This window comes from Equus przewalskii, chromosome 15 (assembly GCF_037783145.1).
Source record: "Equus przewalskii isolate Varuska chromosome 15, EquPr2, whole genome shotgun sequence".
Classification (NCBI taxonomy): domain Eukaryota; kingdom Metazoa; phylum Chordata; class Mammalia; order Perissodactyla; family Equidae; genus Equus; species Equus przewalskii.
In genome coordinates this window covers 2,918,590-2,936,520 of record NC_091845.1, presented here as the reverse complement: position 1 = coordinate 2,936,520, position 17,931 = coordinate 2,918,590, and the positions used below count along the sequence as shown (strand labels likewise).

The following is a 17,931-nucleotide window of genomic DNA, read 5'->3' as shown; positions in this document are numbered from 1 at the left end:
GTGGTCGTGGGAGGTCTCTGACTCCCAGTTTCCCGGACACAGATATTAGACCTCAAATGCTAGAATACTTTTTAACTTCCTTCTGAGTCCCTCCCCTTTTGGCCGTCCCCAGGTCTAGCTGCCTTCTCAGAATGGTTCTGGAAATGCAGAGGGGCGAGTTCATGGGCAAGAAACTATGGGTCACAGCTCCTGACACTCAATTAATGCTTCGAGGCTGCATCCACATGTCCAACAAGGTCCCTGCCTGCTCCCTCTGACCTTCCCTCCCTCTCTCTCCCATCTTTTCTTACACTGCAGCCACTCTGGCCTTCTTTCTGTCTGTAAAACATGTCAAGATGCATTCCTGCCTCCTTCCCTTGCTCTTGTTCCCTCTTTCTAGAACATTCTTCCCCGAATCCCCACATGGCTGGCCCGCTTCCTCTCATCATTTAGATCTTCACTAGGCCCTACCTTCCAGGAAGGCCTCTCCTGCCCTCCTTAGCTAAAGAGCCACACCTCACTTCCTAGCCACTCTGTACCCTATTATGCTATTTTGTTTTCTTTATAGCACTTACCATCACCTGAAATTATCTTCTTTGCGAATTTATTATTTGACACCCCACAGAAGCAGAAGCTCATCTGTCTTGTCCATACTGCATCCCCACACTCAGAAAATACTCGTCAGGGGGTGAGTGACATCGGCAAAGGGAGTCGATTGTATGGTGACGGAGGGTGACAGACTTTTAGGGGTGATCACCTTATAGCGTATACAGATGTCGAACTAAAATGTTGTACACCTGAAGCTTATATAATATTATATACCAATTTTACCTCAGTAAAAAAAAAGAAATACTTGTTAAATGAATGGATGAGTGAAAGCCTGTATGACATCTTTACAGCAAAATGAATAGCTTCCTCCTGGGTGATCCATGGCAGTTTATTTATTCCTTTATGCAGTGCTTATCCTAGTTATGGTAGATTGATACATTGGTGCTCTCCAATGAAACAGAGCATCCAGTATTCATGTTCTTTTTTTTTTTTTTTTTGAGGAAGATTAGCCCTGAGCTAACTACTGCAATGCTCCTCTTTTTGCTGAGGAAGACTGGCCCTGAGCTAACATCCATGCCCATCTTCCTCTACTTTATATGTGGGATGCCTACCACAGCATGGCTTGCCAAGTGGTGCCATGTCCGCACCCGGGATCTGAACCAGCGAACCCCAGGCCGCCGAGAAGTAGAACACGCAAACTTAACTGCTGCACCACCGGGCCGGCCCCCATGCTCTTTTATAGTCCCTCACATATTAACTCTGGGATTGGCCATGTGACTTGCTTTGGCCAATGAGACATTAGCAAGAGTGACACAAGCAGAGGCTTGACAAGTGCTTGAATGCTGAGGTTTGTCCTCTTGGGACACTGTCTCTTGACGTCCTGAGTTACCTGGTAAAGAGGCCCAGCTACCCTGATGAAGAGACCACATGGAGAGATAGGTGAGCCCAGCCAGCCCCCACTGTTCCAGCCATTCCAGCTGAAGTGCTGGAAATGTGAGTTGAAGAAGCCCTCTTGGACATTCCAGCCCCAGCAGATACCAGGTAAACGGAAGAACCGCCCAGCTGAGCTCAGGCCAGATTGCAGAACTATGAGGAATAAGAAATCAATTATTTTTTTTAGAAGTTTGGCATGGCTTCTTACATGGCAATCGGTGGCTGAAACATCGCTTTATCTTCCATTATAAATGGTTGTGTATGAGTCGACCCTCTTCCCCCACTAGACTGTGAGCCCAAGGCAAAGGGTTGCAACATAACTATCCGTATCTTTCCCACTTTGCATGGCATCCTGCACAAATTGAAGTCAATCCGAGAGACTAGGTCAATAACTGATTCAAAGATGTATTGAGCTCCCCTACACGCTAGTCTCTGTGCTACTCGTGTGAGGCCAGTTGTGTGTTCGTGTGGCAGGGATGGAGAGGTGCAGAAAGAAGTCGTGGAGATTCACTGCGCAAAGACATCACAGGCTGTTCCTTGAGGTCAGAGATCATGCCCAAGTCCCAGCACAGCAGCCCAAGTGCAGGAGGTGAAGATCAGTGTCCAGAGAGGTCAAGACAAAGGTCTCCGGGAGCCAGAGAGGGCACGGCTGCCACCCCGGATACGGGAGACCCAGGGAGCGGCTTTAGAGCTGAGCGTCAGCTGTGTTCTAGCTGCTGTTTGAAGGCTCGGGGAAGTTGGCAAAGTGACCCCAGTCATGTTCTCATGTGATCTTTAAGGCCATCCTGTGAGGTGTTAGCGGGGTCGTTTTACAGCTTGTCCTTGGTCACACAGCTTGTGAAGGACGCAACAGCCAGGCTAACATGACTAAGCTCCCTGCAGACCCTGAAGCCAACTCCGCTGCCCTCTCCCTGGCCCCTGAGGTTTGGGGGCCATACCCCTGTCCCTGGACCCTGGGCAGGCACACACCCACCTGACCTCCTGGCCCCCTTTTCCACAGGACCAGTGCTCTTTGGGAGAGAGAGAGAATAAGGCAGGTGCTTAACCGTGAAGCTCAAAACAAGGGGCCAACCCAGTGGCGTAGTGGTTAAGTTCGTGGGCTCCACTTCGGCAGTCCGGGGTTTGCAGGTATGGATCCCTGGCGTGGACCTAGCACTGCTCGTCAGACCGCTCTGTGGTGGTGTCCCACATAAAATGGAGGAGGACATGCACAGATGTTAGCTCAGGGCCACTCTCCTTGATCAAAAAAATCCTATCTATACTGCCTCCAAGTCCAAGTTGAAATAGAAAGGCTTATTTCTTCTGCCTTTTTTTTCCCCTCTTGGATGGAATTAAGCAAATTAAAATTCAGAGTTATGTCACAGTTTATCTCAAGTAGATTAGAAGCTATGATTGGTTATTTGAGGCTAGAAAAAAATTAATTTTACAATGAAAAAGAAATACATAAAAAAGTTTGAGGGGGAAGAGGGGATTCTTTTACAGCCAAACTTTTTCTAATAAAAAAGTCAAATAAACAGAAGAGTTAAAAGATCCAAAAATTGTGAAGAAGTTGCCATATTCACTTTACAAGTGGGTGCGTGTGTTTTCCTCAAAGATTTGGAGGTAATTTCAATTCTCCTATGTAACCATCATAGCATTTTCACACCTAAAAGGTTAACTATAATTAAACAGAATCTTTGGGGCCGGCCCGTGGCCGAGTGGTTAAGTCCACGCACTCTGCTTTGGCGGCCCAGGGTTTCACCGGTTTGAATCCTGAGCGCTGACATGGCACCACTCATCAGGCCATGTTGAGGCGGCATCCCACATGCCACAACTAGAAGGACCTACAACTAAAAGAATACACAACTATGTACCAGGGGGCTTTGGGGAGAAAAAGGAAAAATAAAATCTTAAAAAGAAAAATTTAAAAATTTGAACAGAATCTTTGAACACAGATGATAACTTTTATCTCTGTTTCTTATCTGGGAGCACAGGAAAGTTGGCCAGGGTGCTGGGCTAAATGTGGGGGGGGTGGGAAAAAAAGGGCTTTCTGATCCTCAAAGGCCCGGACAAATGTGTGAAGTTGGCATCATTCAAAGGTGTGTTTAAAACCATTTATGGGAAGTTCCCAGCTGCCTGGATTGTGAGCACGAGTAATTACCTGCCTGTGTAGCAGCAGCCCTGGGCCGACCTCACTGACCACCAGCGTGAAAATAGCATGAAAAACAGAAGTGAATGGGTCCTTGAGACATGAAACAAATTGTAGCCACAAGTCATCTTTGCAAGCACGGGGGGAGAAAGAAAGAAAAGATTCAGCACAAATAATTTCTGCTGTGAATGAACCTGGGTCTTCCCAGGGGGAGATGTGGGTGGGGGCAGTTTGACTGAGGAAGGAAAGGAGGCTCCAGCAGGAGGAAATTCCTTGCTGTGTTAAAGTAATAAAGAATGTGCTGAACTTCACTCTTCCCACCTCTGCCGGGCTCCGGCACAGGGAGCCTTCCCGCCCCCAAAGGTTTTGCAGAACCCTGCTGGGCATTCTGAGACAGGACGGAGCCTGCAGTCCTGCCTCCTTTCCCTACTCTTCTCGCCCCCTCTCTACTCCCCACAAACTGTTTCTCTTCACCTGAGTCCCTAAGTGTCCTCATCCATACAATGTAGATGGTCACATCTGCTTGCACGGCAGTTCTCAGGCAGGGCTAGGTGGAGCGGTGTGGGTGAATGTGTCAGGAACATTAGAACAGGTCCCAAGTAAATGGTGTCTGAATCATTCCTGGGGAGCCCCTGCCCTTGTGGAAACTACATTTCCCAGGCTTGCCCATTGGCTCATGGCTGGGCTCAGCCAATGGGAGATGCAAGTGGAAGCTTGGCAGGTAGAAGCAAGAGGGAAGGAGGAAGGGTATTTCTCCCTCTCTCCCTCTGCTGGGGGGTGGGATGGTTGCTGACCCTCCTCTGTAGTTCCAGCTCCCCGCCAGACAGCTCCTCTCTCTGTGGTCCCAGTGTCCACCAGGTGCCCCCACACATCAGTTCCTAGAGACGACTCTAGCCTCTGGGCTCTGGTGACACCACGTCTGGTCCTGGGGGCAGCAGAGGCTTCCTGTTGCTGCTGCTGCTTTCTGGGTTCCTTTGCTGTCTGCTGCTTAGCTCCCAACTCTTCTATCACTTGTGCAACCAACTCTTGTTAACTCTGTCTGTTTCATAGAATGACAGCGGTTTCGATTCTCCTGACTGGACTCTGGCTGATACACACAATAACTGTTCAGACCAAGTATGCAGCAAAAGGACAACTCAGCAGGCTTGGAGTGCTCAAACGCTGCACATTCCAGAGAAGGGATGGGCCCTTGACTGGCTCCTGGGAGATAACCTATAAACTTTTAGAATATCCCGCCTGATAAGAGAGTCTTTGTATACCTGGGGCCTTGGGCTAACACCCGCAATGGGATTTATAGAGAACGCCTGTTTCTGTTTGCCTGGGGCCTTGTGCCACACTGTTTTAGCCTGACTTGGCTGATGGGGTAGTAGTGAAGACTGAGTACCTGTGGTCAGCCATGCAGGTGCTCCAACCCTCCGTGACTGACCCTCAAGAAAAAGCCTGAACACCAAGGCTCACATGAGCTTCCCCGGTTGGCCACATTTTGTACATGTTGTCACACATTGTTGCTGGGAGCATCACACACTGTCTGAAGGACTCCTCTGGGCGAGGACTGCTGGAACCTCACATCTGGTCTCTCCTGGACTCTGCCTGAGGCACTCGGTCCTTTCCTGACTTTAATCTTTATTCTTTTGCTATAATAAACTATAACCATGAGTATAACAGCTTTTCTGAGTGGAGTCTTTCTAGCAAATCATTGAACCTAAGGGTGGTCCTAGGGACCCCCAACACACCAATTGAAAAAGAACCTTTTTTTTTACAGACAAAACATCTAGGGCCCCCAGAGTTTAAGTAACTTACCTGAACTGAATGCGGTTCTACTTGGCCCTAAAGCCCCGGCCCCCTCACCAGGCCACGCTGACTTTCATAAGGACAGGGCAGGGGGTGAGGGACACGGGAGCAGAAAGACCACTTGATTGAAAATTGGAAGCAGATGGCTGTGAAGGCCCCTTCTGGCTCCAACAGCTTATAAATCTGTAAGTCAATAAACACCTATGGAACTCTTGGACTAAGCAGTCATTTGCTTGCCGGGGAGTGAGCGGAGAGGGTCTGTGTGGGCAAGGCCAGCCTCGCTGCAGAGGGAGGGAGGACTGCAGAGGAACGGATCAGGGTGGAGGACTGCAGAAGTCCAGGCAGGCAGGCTGGCAGCCCGGACTGGGCGAAGGAGGGCCAGGGTGGACTCAAGCGACCGGGCAGGAAATGGGCTATTGAACATCTCCTGAACATCTCCGCTGGGAACCTTGTTTTCCATCCCTCCGCCATACTAGGGAGTGTCCCAGGTGTCCACATTTCAATAAATGATATTGGCTAAAGCCAGAAATACAGCATCCTCTCTGATCCCTCCATTTCCCCTGCTTCACCTGCCCACAGCAAATCATGTGAATTCTATTTCGGAAACATATCTGACGTGGGTCCTCTTTTCTCTCTCTCCCTCCTCCTCTCTCTCACTTCCTCCACCTTCGTCCAGACCATCCTTTTGCCTTTGCGCTGGTTGTTCTCTCTGCCTGCCTGACTGGTCCCTTCTCATCCTTCCGGTTTCAGCCATTACGCGGCCTCTGCAGAGAAGCCTTCCCTGCCCACCCCAGGGAGAGGTCTGCTCTCTCCTTCTCTCCACAGAATCCTCTTTTTGTTCTTCCTTTATGGGTTTTCTTACTCTAACAACAACAACTAGTATTTGTTGCGTACACTTACAGTGTGCCAGTCACTGTTCCAAGCATGTTACATTATATTAATTCATTTAGTCCTCACTTACCCAACTTTGTCTTAAATTAATTTTAAAGCTAAGGAAACAAGTTTTAAACTATTGCCTCAGCTAGACTGTGCACATTATTAGGGCAGATATCTTGCCTGTCCTGTTTGTTGCTGATCCCCAGAAGCCAAGCATACAGCCTGGTCCCTAAGGAGGAACTCTGTATGTATTTGCTGAAGAGACAAAGAAGAATGTAGATGATTGAATGTGGAGAATGAGGGGAAAGAAGATGTCAAGGATGGCCCCCAGTTTCCGGGTTATGCAACTGGGTGGTGCCATTAGCAGAGGTGAGACGCTCCGCAGAGGGAGCTGATGGGCGGACTGGAGACGGCAATGAGCCAGGTTAGGGAGTGTGGAGCTGAAAGGCACTTATTAGGCTGCACTGGGTCTGGCGCTCAGTCTGGGCAGTGGATCTGGGTTTAGGAGCGGTCAGCATGTAGGTAGATATTTACCTATGAGTGAGATAAGACAGCATTTGTCTTTTTGTGACTGGCTTATTTCACGTAGCATAATGTCTTTAAGGTTCATCCATGTTATAGCATGAATCAGAACTTCCTTCCTTCTCAAGGCTGAATAATATTCCATTGTATGCACAGACCACACTTTGTTTATCCATTCACCTGTCTATGGACACTTGAGTTGCTTTGGCTATTATGAATAATACTGCTATGAACATGGTGTATAAATATCTCTTTGAGCCCTTGCTTTCAATTCTTTGGGTTATATGCCCAGAGGTGGAATTGCTGGATCATATGGTAATTCTGTTTAATCTGTTTTTTTTCTTTTAAGTATGCTTTTTGGTGAGGAAGATTGGCCCTGAGCTAACATCTGTTGCCAATCTTCCTCTTTTTTTTCCTCCCCAAAGCCCCAACACCTAGTTGTATATCCTAGTTGTAGGTCATTCTAGTTCTTCTATTTGGGATGCTGCCACAGCATGGCTTGATGAACAGTGCTAGGTCCGTGCCCAGGATCCGAACTGGTGAACCCTGGGCCATCAACGCAGAGTGCATGAACTGAACCACTTGGCCATGGGCCAGCCCTCTTTTTTATTTATTTTTTTGCTGGGCTGACATTTTGCAGATCTTCCTCTATTTTGCATGTGGGTCACCGCCACAGCATGGTCCAGGTCTGCACCCAGAACTGAACCTGGGCCACTGAAGTGGAATGCCTGGAACTTAACCACTAGGCTGTGGGGCTGGCCCCTATCTGTTTAATCTTTTGAGGAACTGCAATGCTATTTTCCACAGTGGCTGCACCATTTTACATTTCCAATAGCAATGTACAAGTGTTCCACATTTCTCCACATCCTTGCCAACACTTGTTTTCTGGGGTTTCTTGACAGTGGCCATCTGGAAGGGCATGAATGAGGTGGTACCTCACTGTTGTTTTAAGCAGCTATTTTTTGGAATGACTTTTACGTGGCAATACATAAGTAACACACCATTTCATTTTGTGAGTTCCAGGAAGGGAGTGGTTATTGGTTTCAAATACAGCTGAAAGATTGGGCAAGAGGAGAACTGAAACAAAAGTCCTCCAGAGTCATCACAGAACAAAGGCTGGGGACCTTGGGCAGAGCAGATCCAGTGGAGGCGGGGGTGGGGGTGGGGTTGGGGAGTGGTGGCGAGACTTGCAGCAAGGAAGAATAAGGGCAACTTTTTAAAGGAGTCACCTATATAATTTTAATGGGTTGTCTATGTTCTTTCCTGTGAGGGAGAGAGAAATGGAAGGGGGTGCAGTCAGATGGTGGGTTGCATTCTCTTCATTTTGAAGCTGGAAAGGAACTGATCACATTTAAATACCTCTGGCACCTCTGGCACCTCTGGCACCTCTGGCAGGGCTGGGACTAGAATCCCAGCTGAATGGCTCCTGAGCTCGCACATTTACCAGAATGCTTTGCTGGCTTGCCCAATTCCGAAGCAAAATAAAAACAAGACTAATATCAACCAGCAACATTCTGCTTTGTTTCCCCTTGATGACTACTTTGAGTCTTCCTTGGGTGTAAATATCAAATATTTAATTATTTCAAATATTCTCTCTCTCTCCCTGCAGTGTCCTGCGTGGCCAGGGTGAAGATACATGTTTAATCTGCCCCTTGGGCAGTCCAGCTCCATGTCCTTCCTCCCCCATGCATCAACTCTTGCTCAGGACTCTTCTGAGCAAAGCACAATGTATAGTAGATCCCTAATGACTTTTTTTTTGGTGAAGGAGATTGGCCCTGAGCTAATATCTGTGCCAGTCTTCCTCTATTTTGTATGTGGGTCACTGCCACAGCATGGCTTGATTAGTGGCATAGGTCTGCACCTGGGACCCGACCCCATGAACCTGGGCCGCTGAAGTGGAACATGCTGAACTTAACCACTACGCCACCAGGCCAGCCTCTAATGACATTTTTTGAAAGAGAAAACAAAACACCCCTATGGCTAAAATTGCTGGGGGTTTCCAAGTCAAAGGCCCTTCACAAACTGCACCATGAACACCCTCTGGGGGGTGCTGGGACTGGGTCCTTGCACATGGAATATGTTCCTGCTTTATTCACATGTGTGATTCATGGACACTCCACCATATCGTGCATGTGTATTTTAGCTGTTTATGTAAAGGCAGACTTGTTCTGAGGGCCTTCTGACTACAAAATCCCCAGGCCCGGGCACAAGCCAGTGTTTACCGGGCCCAGGTGTAATGGTTTGTATGAAGAAGCTCCCCGAGGGGTGAGCACAGGCCTCTGGACTCATCACAGACACCACCTTTGAGTTTATTGGGTCCTCGTTATTCTTCAGTCTGCTAGAGCGTGGAGATGTTCTAGACTCTTTCTATTCATTGTCACCAGCCCCTGATGAGTCACTAATAACTATTCAGCCCCATGACTCCCCCTGGAGGGTGGAGAGAACCTGTAGGTGGCTGCTTCTCCTCCTACTTTGCAGTGACAGGAAAACCATCCCTCAGTAACCCTGAAGCTTTGTTGCGTGCCTATTCGGCCCACGGTCACACACTCAGAGGAGAGCAGGATGGGTGTTAATTTTGTTGCTTGGGAACTGAGGATCCACAAGAAGCCAAATACTGCCCTCAGACTCCCAGTCAAGGGCTCTTTCATCACGTGACAAGAAAATCATGGATTTGCACATGAACATTGATTTGACTTTAGCTATTATATTATGTTTTCTTTTTAGTAAACCATCAGTGATCAACATGAAGGAATTTCCTATTGCAGAAAAAAAGATAAATGTGGAGTTGCCCAGACCAGGGCTAAAATCTGGGCTTTGTCATTCATTCATTCAACTGCTATTTACATTGTACCTACTATGTGCCAGGTGCCAGGGATATGGCAGACAAGGAGCTGCCTTAGTAGCTAAAGGTGGAAAGATGACAATAAGCAAGTGTGATGGTTAATTTCATGTGTCAACTTGACTGGGTCATGGGGTGCCCAGATGTCCGGTCAAATATTATTCTGGGTGTTTCTGTGAGAGTGTATTTGGATGAGATTAACATTTTATCAGTAGACTGAGTAAAGCAGATTGCCCTCCCCAATGTGGGTGGGCCTCATCCAATCAGTTGAAGGCCCGAATAAAACAAAAGGGCTGAATAAGAAGGAACAACACCTGCCTGACTGCCTTCAATCTGAGACATCAGCTGTCTTCCTGCCTTTGGACTCAAACTGAAACATCAGCTCTTCCTGACTCCTGAGCCTGCCAGTCTTCAGATGGGAACTACACCATTGGCTCCCTGGTTCTCGGACCTTTGGACTCAGACTGGGACTAAATCATCGGCTCTCTTGTGTCTCCAGATTGCTGACTCGCCCTGCAGATCCTGGGCCTTGCCCTCTTCCAAAATCCTGTGAGCCATTTCCACATAACAAATCTCTCTCTCCACACACATGCGCACACACACATCCTATTGTCTCTGTTTCTCTGGAGAACTCTGACTAATACAACAAGCAAACAAATCATCAATTTGGACAGTGATAAATTACCATGAAGAAAACAAAACATGATCGTGGAAAAGAGAGGGGGTGGTACTTTAGTTATGGAGGTCAGGATTGCCTCCCTGAGGAGGCAGCCTTTCAGCTGAGCCAGAGCAGGAGAGCAACAGCCATGTAAAAGAGGGGGAGAATGGATGGGCAAAGGCCCTGCAGTGGGCAGGCTTGTGGGGAGTTGGAGGAACAGAAAGAATACCAGTATGGCTGAGGGGAGCGTGGCGGGAGAGGAAGGCAGGATGCAGGGCATTAGGGCCTCATGGTCCATGAGGATGAGTTTGGACGTTATTCGGAGAGCAAGGGGAATCCTTTGGAAGGTTTTAAGAATGTGTGTAACCCTCTCGCTTGCTTTGCATCCCTAGCTTGCTGTGTGATCTTGGGCAAATGAATGTAGGTCTCTGAGCTTTAGTTTCCCAGCATTGTAGTCAGGATCAAATTAGATAATATAAGAGAATGAGTTAGTACTGGGTCTGGCCCAAAGAAGTGGCTGTAGAAATGTCAGTTTCTCTTCCTGGTTGTTCACTAGGGGCAATGATTGGCAAATGCTGACACTAAAACAAGCTGGTGAAGTGGAACTGGCATGAATTTTCTGGAAGACAGTATACAGCACATCTTTTGACAAGGGACTCCTCTGCTAGGATTGTAGCCTAGGGAAACAATGGGAAACAAGGACAAAACGTATACCAAGGATGTTCATCACAATATCATTTACGCATGGAAACAACTGAGTGTCTGAGATAAGGGATGGTTTAAAGACACTTGGGTACATTAAAACAAGAGCTTTGGAGTCAAATGGACTTGGGTTCAAACTTTGGCTATTCCGCATCCCCTGGGTAACTTCTGGCAAGTAATCCCATTCTGTAACTCTCAGTCAACTCAGAAAATGGGGCTAACAAGAGCAACGCCCACCACTTAGGGTTGTGTGAGAATTAAAAGAGAGCGTACGTGCAACACATCACACAGTGCCTGGCGCCCAGCAGGCCTCCAATCCATGGGAGCTGTCTACTTTAAAAAAGCACAAAGTTATATTTATATAATGATCACTATGCTAAAGATTGCTTAAGTTGATCTGTAGATTTAATGCAGTTCTAATTAAAATCCCACAATTTGTTTATGGAACAAGTTTTATTTGGAGGATTTATGTGGAGGAGGAAAAGCCAAGAAGAGGCAAGACACACTCTAAGAAGAATAAGATGGAAGGACTCACCCTAGTAGATACTGATATCAAGCCTTATTCTAAGACTATGATGAGACAGTGGCATTGACACGGGGATGGACAGACTGACAGTGCTACAGAATAGGCAGCGCAGAAATAGATGCATTGAAGTGGGCCTTTCACGGATGACATACGAACAGAACATAAATGGAAGTTTGATATAGGACTAAAGCAGCACTGCAGATCAGCGTGGAAGGAAAGGATTATCCAACAAATTGTGCTGGGGCGATTGATTATTCACACGGGAAAAATCAGCTGGCTCCTTCACACCATATAAAAAAATTTCAGACGAAGTCAGAACTTAAGTGTGAAAAGCAAAATTTTAAATCTTTAGAAGAAAACATAAAACTGTAGGCACTAGCCATATGTGGCTATTTAAATTTAATTTTAAAGTAATTAAAATTAAATAAAATTTAAAATGCAGTCCCTAAGTCACACTAGCCACAGGTCAAGCGTTTGGCAGCCACATGTGGCTGATGGCTACTGTACTGGACAGCACAGATAGGGAACATTTCCATCACTGCGGAAACTTCTATTGGACGGAACTGATACAGAACATCTTTCCAACCTTGGGACAGAGAAACATCTCTTTAAAAAGACAAAAAATGCTATCCACAAAAGAAAATACTGATAATTCAACAACATTAAAATTTTAAACTTCCATTTATCAAAATATACTATTAAGAAAATGAAAAGACAAATCACAAACTGAAAGAAGACAGCACTGACAATAGAGAACTCCTACATATTGGCTACCAAAAAACAACAAAAGGGGGGCTGGCCCCATGGCCGAGTGGTTAAGTTCGCGCACTCTGCTGCAGGTGGCCAATGTTTCGTTGGTTTGAATCCTGAGCGCGGACATGGCACTGCTTATCAAACCATGCTGAGGCAGCGTCCCACATGCCACAAATAGAAGGACCCACAACGAGGAACATACAACTACGTACCAGGGGGCTTTGAGGAGAAAAAGAAAAAAAATAAAATCTTAAAAAAAAAAAAAAAGGCATGAATGGGCATTTCAGAGAAGTAGCATGATTATCCAATAAACAGATAAAAGATTTTCAATTTCAGGGAAAAGCAAATTAGACCCCAATGAGATTCCATTTATAGCCACTAGATTGGCAAAAAATAAGTTTAACAATACCTAGTTGGAGAGGATATGGGTCCATGGTGGGAATATAAATTAGTACAAAAATTCTGGGAAACAGTTGGCATTATCTCGTAAGGTTGAATATCCTAGCAATTCCTCTCCTTGTGCATATCCAAGAGGCATTCCTGCATATCTGCATCAGAAGACAGGCACAAGAATGTTCATAGCAGCATTTTTTTGTAATAAAAAAACTGGAAACAACTTAGATGCCCAACAAGAAGAAAACAGGTAAATATATTGTGGTAATTCGCAATGGAATATTATGCAGTAGTGAAAAGGATGAACTACAGCTACATAACCTCAAAATGAACCTTAGATAATGCTGAGTACAGAAATTCCTTGAACGCTACCTGTGACACCATTTTTATAAAGCTCAAAAACAAGCAAAAACTATACAGTCCATTGTTTAAGCATACATACATACTTGATTTTTTTTCACAAGTTTCAATAAACTAAAAGTTACCTCTGGGGTTGGGCAGGGCATAATAATACAGGGGGCCTCTGTATCTGGTAATGTTCTAGGTCTGCATTCGGGAGGTGAGTTCATGGGTGTCATTGCATTCTCATGCCCTAAAATTTACATGTGCATCACATGTATCCTTTTGTATGCATCAACTGTAAATGAAAATGTAATTAAAAAAAAGAATGGCTGATTTTCTCCTTTTCTTTTTACTTTGCTGTATTGTTCAAAAGGTCCCTCCCCCTAAATAAATGCTTTTGTTTTTCTAATCGGAAAAAAAAAGAAATATATTAAAATACCTGGGAAACGACGTGCTGAATTCAGGAATCATTTACAAGTAGAATTGCGTTATGATGTTCAGAAGAAAAGGCGTAAAGAAAGCATATTTAGGGGGTGACCCAATTCCCTAGGTCATCTTCTAACCACCGTGTGCTCCAGCTCAAACCTTCCTGAAGGTGGCTTTACCCCAAGATTTCATTTCAGTTAATGGCTTGGGGTTCAGGAGAAGCAGAGGCCTTTGCAAACTTGGAAACCTAGTTTTGAATGCCAGCTCTGTCATTCAGAAGCCGTGTGTCCTTTGACAACGTATGTAACTTCTCTGAGATTCAGTTTTCATGACTGTAAAAGCACAGTGATGTTTACTTTGAACTTTCTTTGGGTGGGTTAAGGTTAAAATACATTGTGTCCATCTCCTGGTGAGTACGCGACAAATGCCAGCACTTTTATTGTGACCTCCCTGCCCCAATAATGATCATACCTTATTACAGTGTAGCCCTTTACAGTTTGCAAAGGTGGGGGGGGCAATATTCATCATCTGATCCTAAAAAAGCCTCATTCTTATTAATAATATAGCTTACATGCATAGAGTACAGGTATTTGCTATGTTCATAAGAATTATGTAATAGAAATATGTAATTATGTAATAGTGTAACATGTTCATGAGAATTATGTAATAGTGCTCAGTAAGTGCTGCAGGAATGAATGAATGCTTTCAAAGGTAGATGTGAGCAAAGAAATAGAGGACTGCTTCTGTGCCTGGAGAACTCATTTTACGAGGCTCAAAGCTGCCCCTAAAGCAAAGGCAGTCCTGAGTCTCCGTTATATGGAGGGGACCCTCAGGGCAGGCCCAGGACTCTGAAACTGCCCTGAGTCATTCTGGCGGACAGCCAGAACCTGGCAAGGGGCCCTGCTCTTGGCAAGAGGCCCCAGCAGACTCTCTTCCTGCTCTGGCTTCTGAAAAACTAGAGGTAAAAGACTTGGTGCCACCTGGAGGGCAAGAGTGGGTACTTCAGATGAAAAATGCTTAGAATAGAACAGCTCTTTTAGTTGTGGGGTGAGGGCGGCGATGGTAGTAGTGATGGTGAGAAGGTACCATAAAAATAATTTCTGCTTTTTTTAAATTAAAATTTTGAGATAATTGTAGACTCATGAGCAGTTGTAAGAAATAATACAGAGAGATGCTGTACCCTTTACCCAGTTTCCCCCAATGGTAACATCTTGCAAAACTATGGTATATAGATTCATGGAATATAATTGAGAGTCCAGAAATAAACCCAAACATTATGGTCACTTGATTTTTGACAAAGGTGATGACACAATTTAATAGGGGAAAGAATAGTCTTTTCTACAAATGGTGCTGGGACAACAGGATATCCACAAGCAAAAGAATGAAGCTGGACCCCTACCTCATACCACGTACAAAACCAACTCAAAACAGGCCGAAGACCTAAGTGTAAGAGGTAAAACTATAAATCTCTTAGGAAAAAATATAGAGATAAATCTTCATGACCTTGGCTTAAGCAATGATTTCTTACACAACACCAAAAGCACCAGCAACAAAGAAAAATAAATAAATTGGACCTCATCAAAATAAAAAACTCCTGTGCTTCAAAGGGCACTATAAAGAAAGTGAAAAGACAACCCACAGAAGGGGAGAGAATATTTTCAAATCATATATCTGATAAGGGTCTAGCATCCAGAATACATAAAGAAATCTTACAACTCTATGGTAAAAAGATAAATAACCCAATTTTAAAATGAGCAAAGGATGTGAATAGACACTTCTTCAAAGATACACAAATGGCCAGTAAGCACCTGAAAAGATGCTCGACATCTTTAACCATCAGGGAAATGCGAATTAAAACCACAATGACATACTACATCACACCCAGTAGCATGGCTACAACCAAAAAGACAATGACAAGTGTGAGCGAGGACGTGGAGAAATTGGAACCCTTATTGCTGGTAGGAATGTAAAGTGGTGCAGATGCAGTTTCTCAAAAGTTAAATATAGTTATCATATGACCCAGCATTTTTACTCCTAGGTATATGCCCAAGAGAAATGAAAACAGCTTACACAAAAACCTGTACACGAATGTTCATAGCAGCATTGTTCACAGGAGCCAAAAGTGGGAATCCAAATGTCCCTCAACAGATGAATGGATAAACAATAAACAAAATGTGGTGCATCCATAAAATGGAATATTATTCAGCAATAAAAAGGAATGAAATACTGATTCATGCTACAACATGGACAGACCTTGAAAACATCATGCTAAGTGAAAGAAGCCAGACACACAATAGGCCACATACTGTATGATTCCATTTATACGAAAAATCCAGAATAGGCAGATCCATAGAGACAGAAAGTAGATTCAGTTTTGGGGGCATCAGGGAGGGGAGTAAGGAAAGGAGAATGATTGCTAATGGATATGGGTTTCTTTTGGGGGGTGACGAAAATGTTCTGGAATTAGCGATAAAGGGTACACAACTTTTTGAATATACTAAGAACCACTGAATTGTATACTTTAAAGGGGTGAATTTTATGGTATGCGGATTATATTTCAACTTTTTTTTTAAAGATTAGCACCTGAGCTAACATCTGTTGCCAATCTTTTATTTTATTTATTTCTTCTTCTCCCCAAAGCCCCCCAGTACATAGTTGTATATTCTAGCTGTAGGTCCTTCTAGCTCTGCTATGTGGGATGCCACCTCAGCATGGCCTGATGAGCGGTGCCATGTCTGCGCCCAGGTTCCAAACATGCGAAACCCTTGGCTGCTGAAGCAGAGTGTGCAAACTTAACCACTTGGCCACAGGGCCGGCCCCTCAATCTTTAAATACTTGTAAAATTAATAAATACTATCACAACCAGGATATGGATCTTGGTAAAACCTCCCAATTGTGTTCAGATATCCCTTATTTTTCCTGAACTTTCAGTGTTCTGTGTTTTTAAAAAGGACTTAGTGATTATCATGAAGAATATATATTACATTTAAAAAATAATAAAAGCCCTACAATTATATAGATAAGCCCATACTTAGACCTGGAGTCACAACCCACAATTCTCATTCTTAGCAAGGTATTGTCAAAATTGTCCTTGGTATAGAGTTTTATAGAATTAACATCATAACAGGTTATTAACCCAACACAATTCATCTGTATTTCATCATCTTAGCACAACAATTCAAGTCTCTGGGGTTCTCTTCTGGTTTTTAACCATGAGACATACTTATTTCATCTCAATTATGAGTACTTCTACACTCTGCTTTTCTTGTTTAATGTCTCATTTGTTATAAGAAGCTTGCATACCGCCTCACAAGTCGTCAGTAATTCATTTATCCCTTTATAAAGGGTGTGGAATATTTCATCCAATGGATGTGCCATAATTCCCTTAATCATCTCCTTATTGCTGGGCATTTCGAGTGTTGTCAGTTATCTTGCAGCAAACTGCTGCAGTGGGCAATTTTACTTTCTTCTTTTGGCTGATTTCCTCCAGATAAGGGGTGGGGTTTCCGGTAAAGATTTTGACCATCTTTCTGGCTCTCGACGATTTCACCTTGGCGCAAGATCTCCCTCCCCCTCCCTACTTCCCCCCAGCCACCAGACTCAGCCTCTGCAAAGCCTGACGCTAAAGGCTGGCCCCTCCGCCGTCACCTCTCCTCTCACTTTGCTGTCAGCCCCTCCTTCTTCACTCGCCAGCCTCTGCCCCAGCCTCCTGCCGCTCCTCTCCACCTCCGGCTCACCAGGGCTCCTTCTCCTCCCCGCTAGGCTTCGGGCTGTCCCCTCCCCAGGCAAGCTGGTGCCACGCGTGGCAGCGCTGGGCCGTCCTGACTCGGCTTGGCCGTAGCCGATGCAATTTGGCAAGTCTGCACACACCGTCCTTACCTTGGCCTCGAAGTGTCCCGCGTAGGTCCCTAGGAAGATAAACCCCGCGTGATGTTTCTCTTTCCCCTTCCTGTCCCTTCGCTCCCCAGCGCTAGGCGGCGGGTCTACTACGGCGCTCCATAAACACCCAAAGCCCTTAAACAGCAACACTGAAGTTTCTACGCTGATCTTTTACTCTAGTTAGCTCTGAAGTTAATAAAATACAAAACAATTTGCACCAGGAGCAGATGTGCTAGGGCGTAGACAGATATGAATTATACCAAGAATTTACTGAGCACCTGCTATATGCCAATGTTATCCACCGCAGTGAATAAAGACAGTAAAAAGCAATAAAGTAAAAACATAATGTGTTAGGCGGTGATTCGAGCTAGGAAGAAAACCAGGCAGGGGAAGGGGACTGAAAGTGAGGAGCAGCCAGCTTCTCACACGTGAGAAGGTGACAGTAATGACAATACAAACAACAGGTAACATGAACTAACTGGGCGTCTGCTCCAGGCCGGTGTGCTGCGGGCCTCACCTCCGAAGGCCGGTTTAAACTCCCGCCACAACGCAGCGAGGCAGCGACGACTGCTCCTCACACTGTACGATAAGGAGAGCGCGAGGCGCGGCGCCGCGGCGCCGATCAGCGCCGAGTC

At 45.3% G+C, this 17,931-nt stretch overlaps 1 long non-coding RNA gene across 2 annotated transcripts in view; it reads right to left on the bottom strand.

The window, feature by feature from the left end:
- LOC139075895 (uncharacterized) overlaps positions 1–17,926 on the bottom strand; it is a 42,433-nt gene extending 24,507 nt beyond the window's left edge. The window contains exon 1 of one of the 2 annotated variants that reach the window (XR_011526804.1): positions 17,814–17,926. This is a non-coding gene — a long non-coding RNA (uncharacterized lncRNA). Of the gene's footprint in view, positions 1–17,296; positions 17,558–17,813 lie in introns of those variants that run through there. The other variant, XR_011526805.1, reaches the window with a different exon arrangement.
- Between the last annotated feature and the right edge of the window lie 5 nt (positions 17,927–17,931).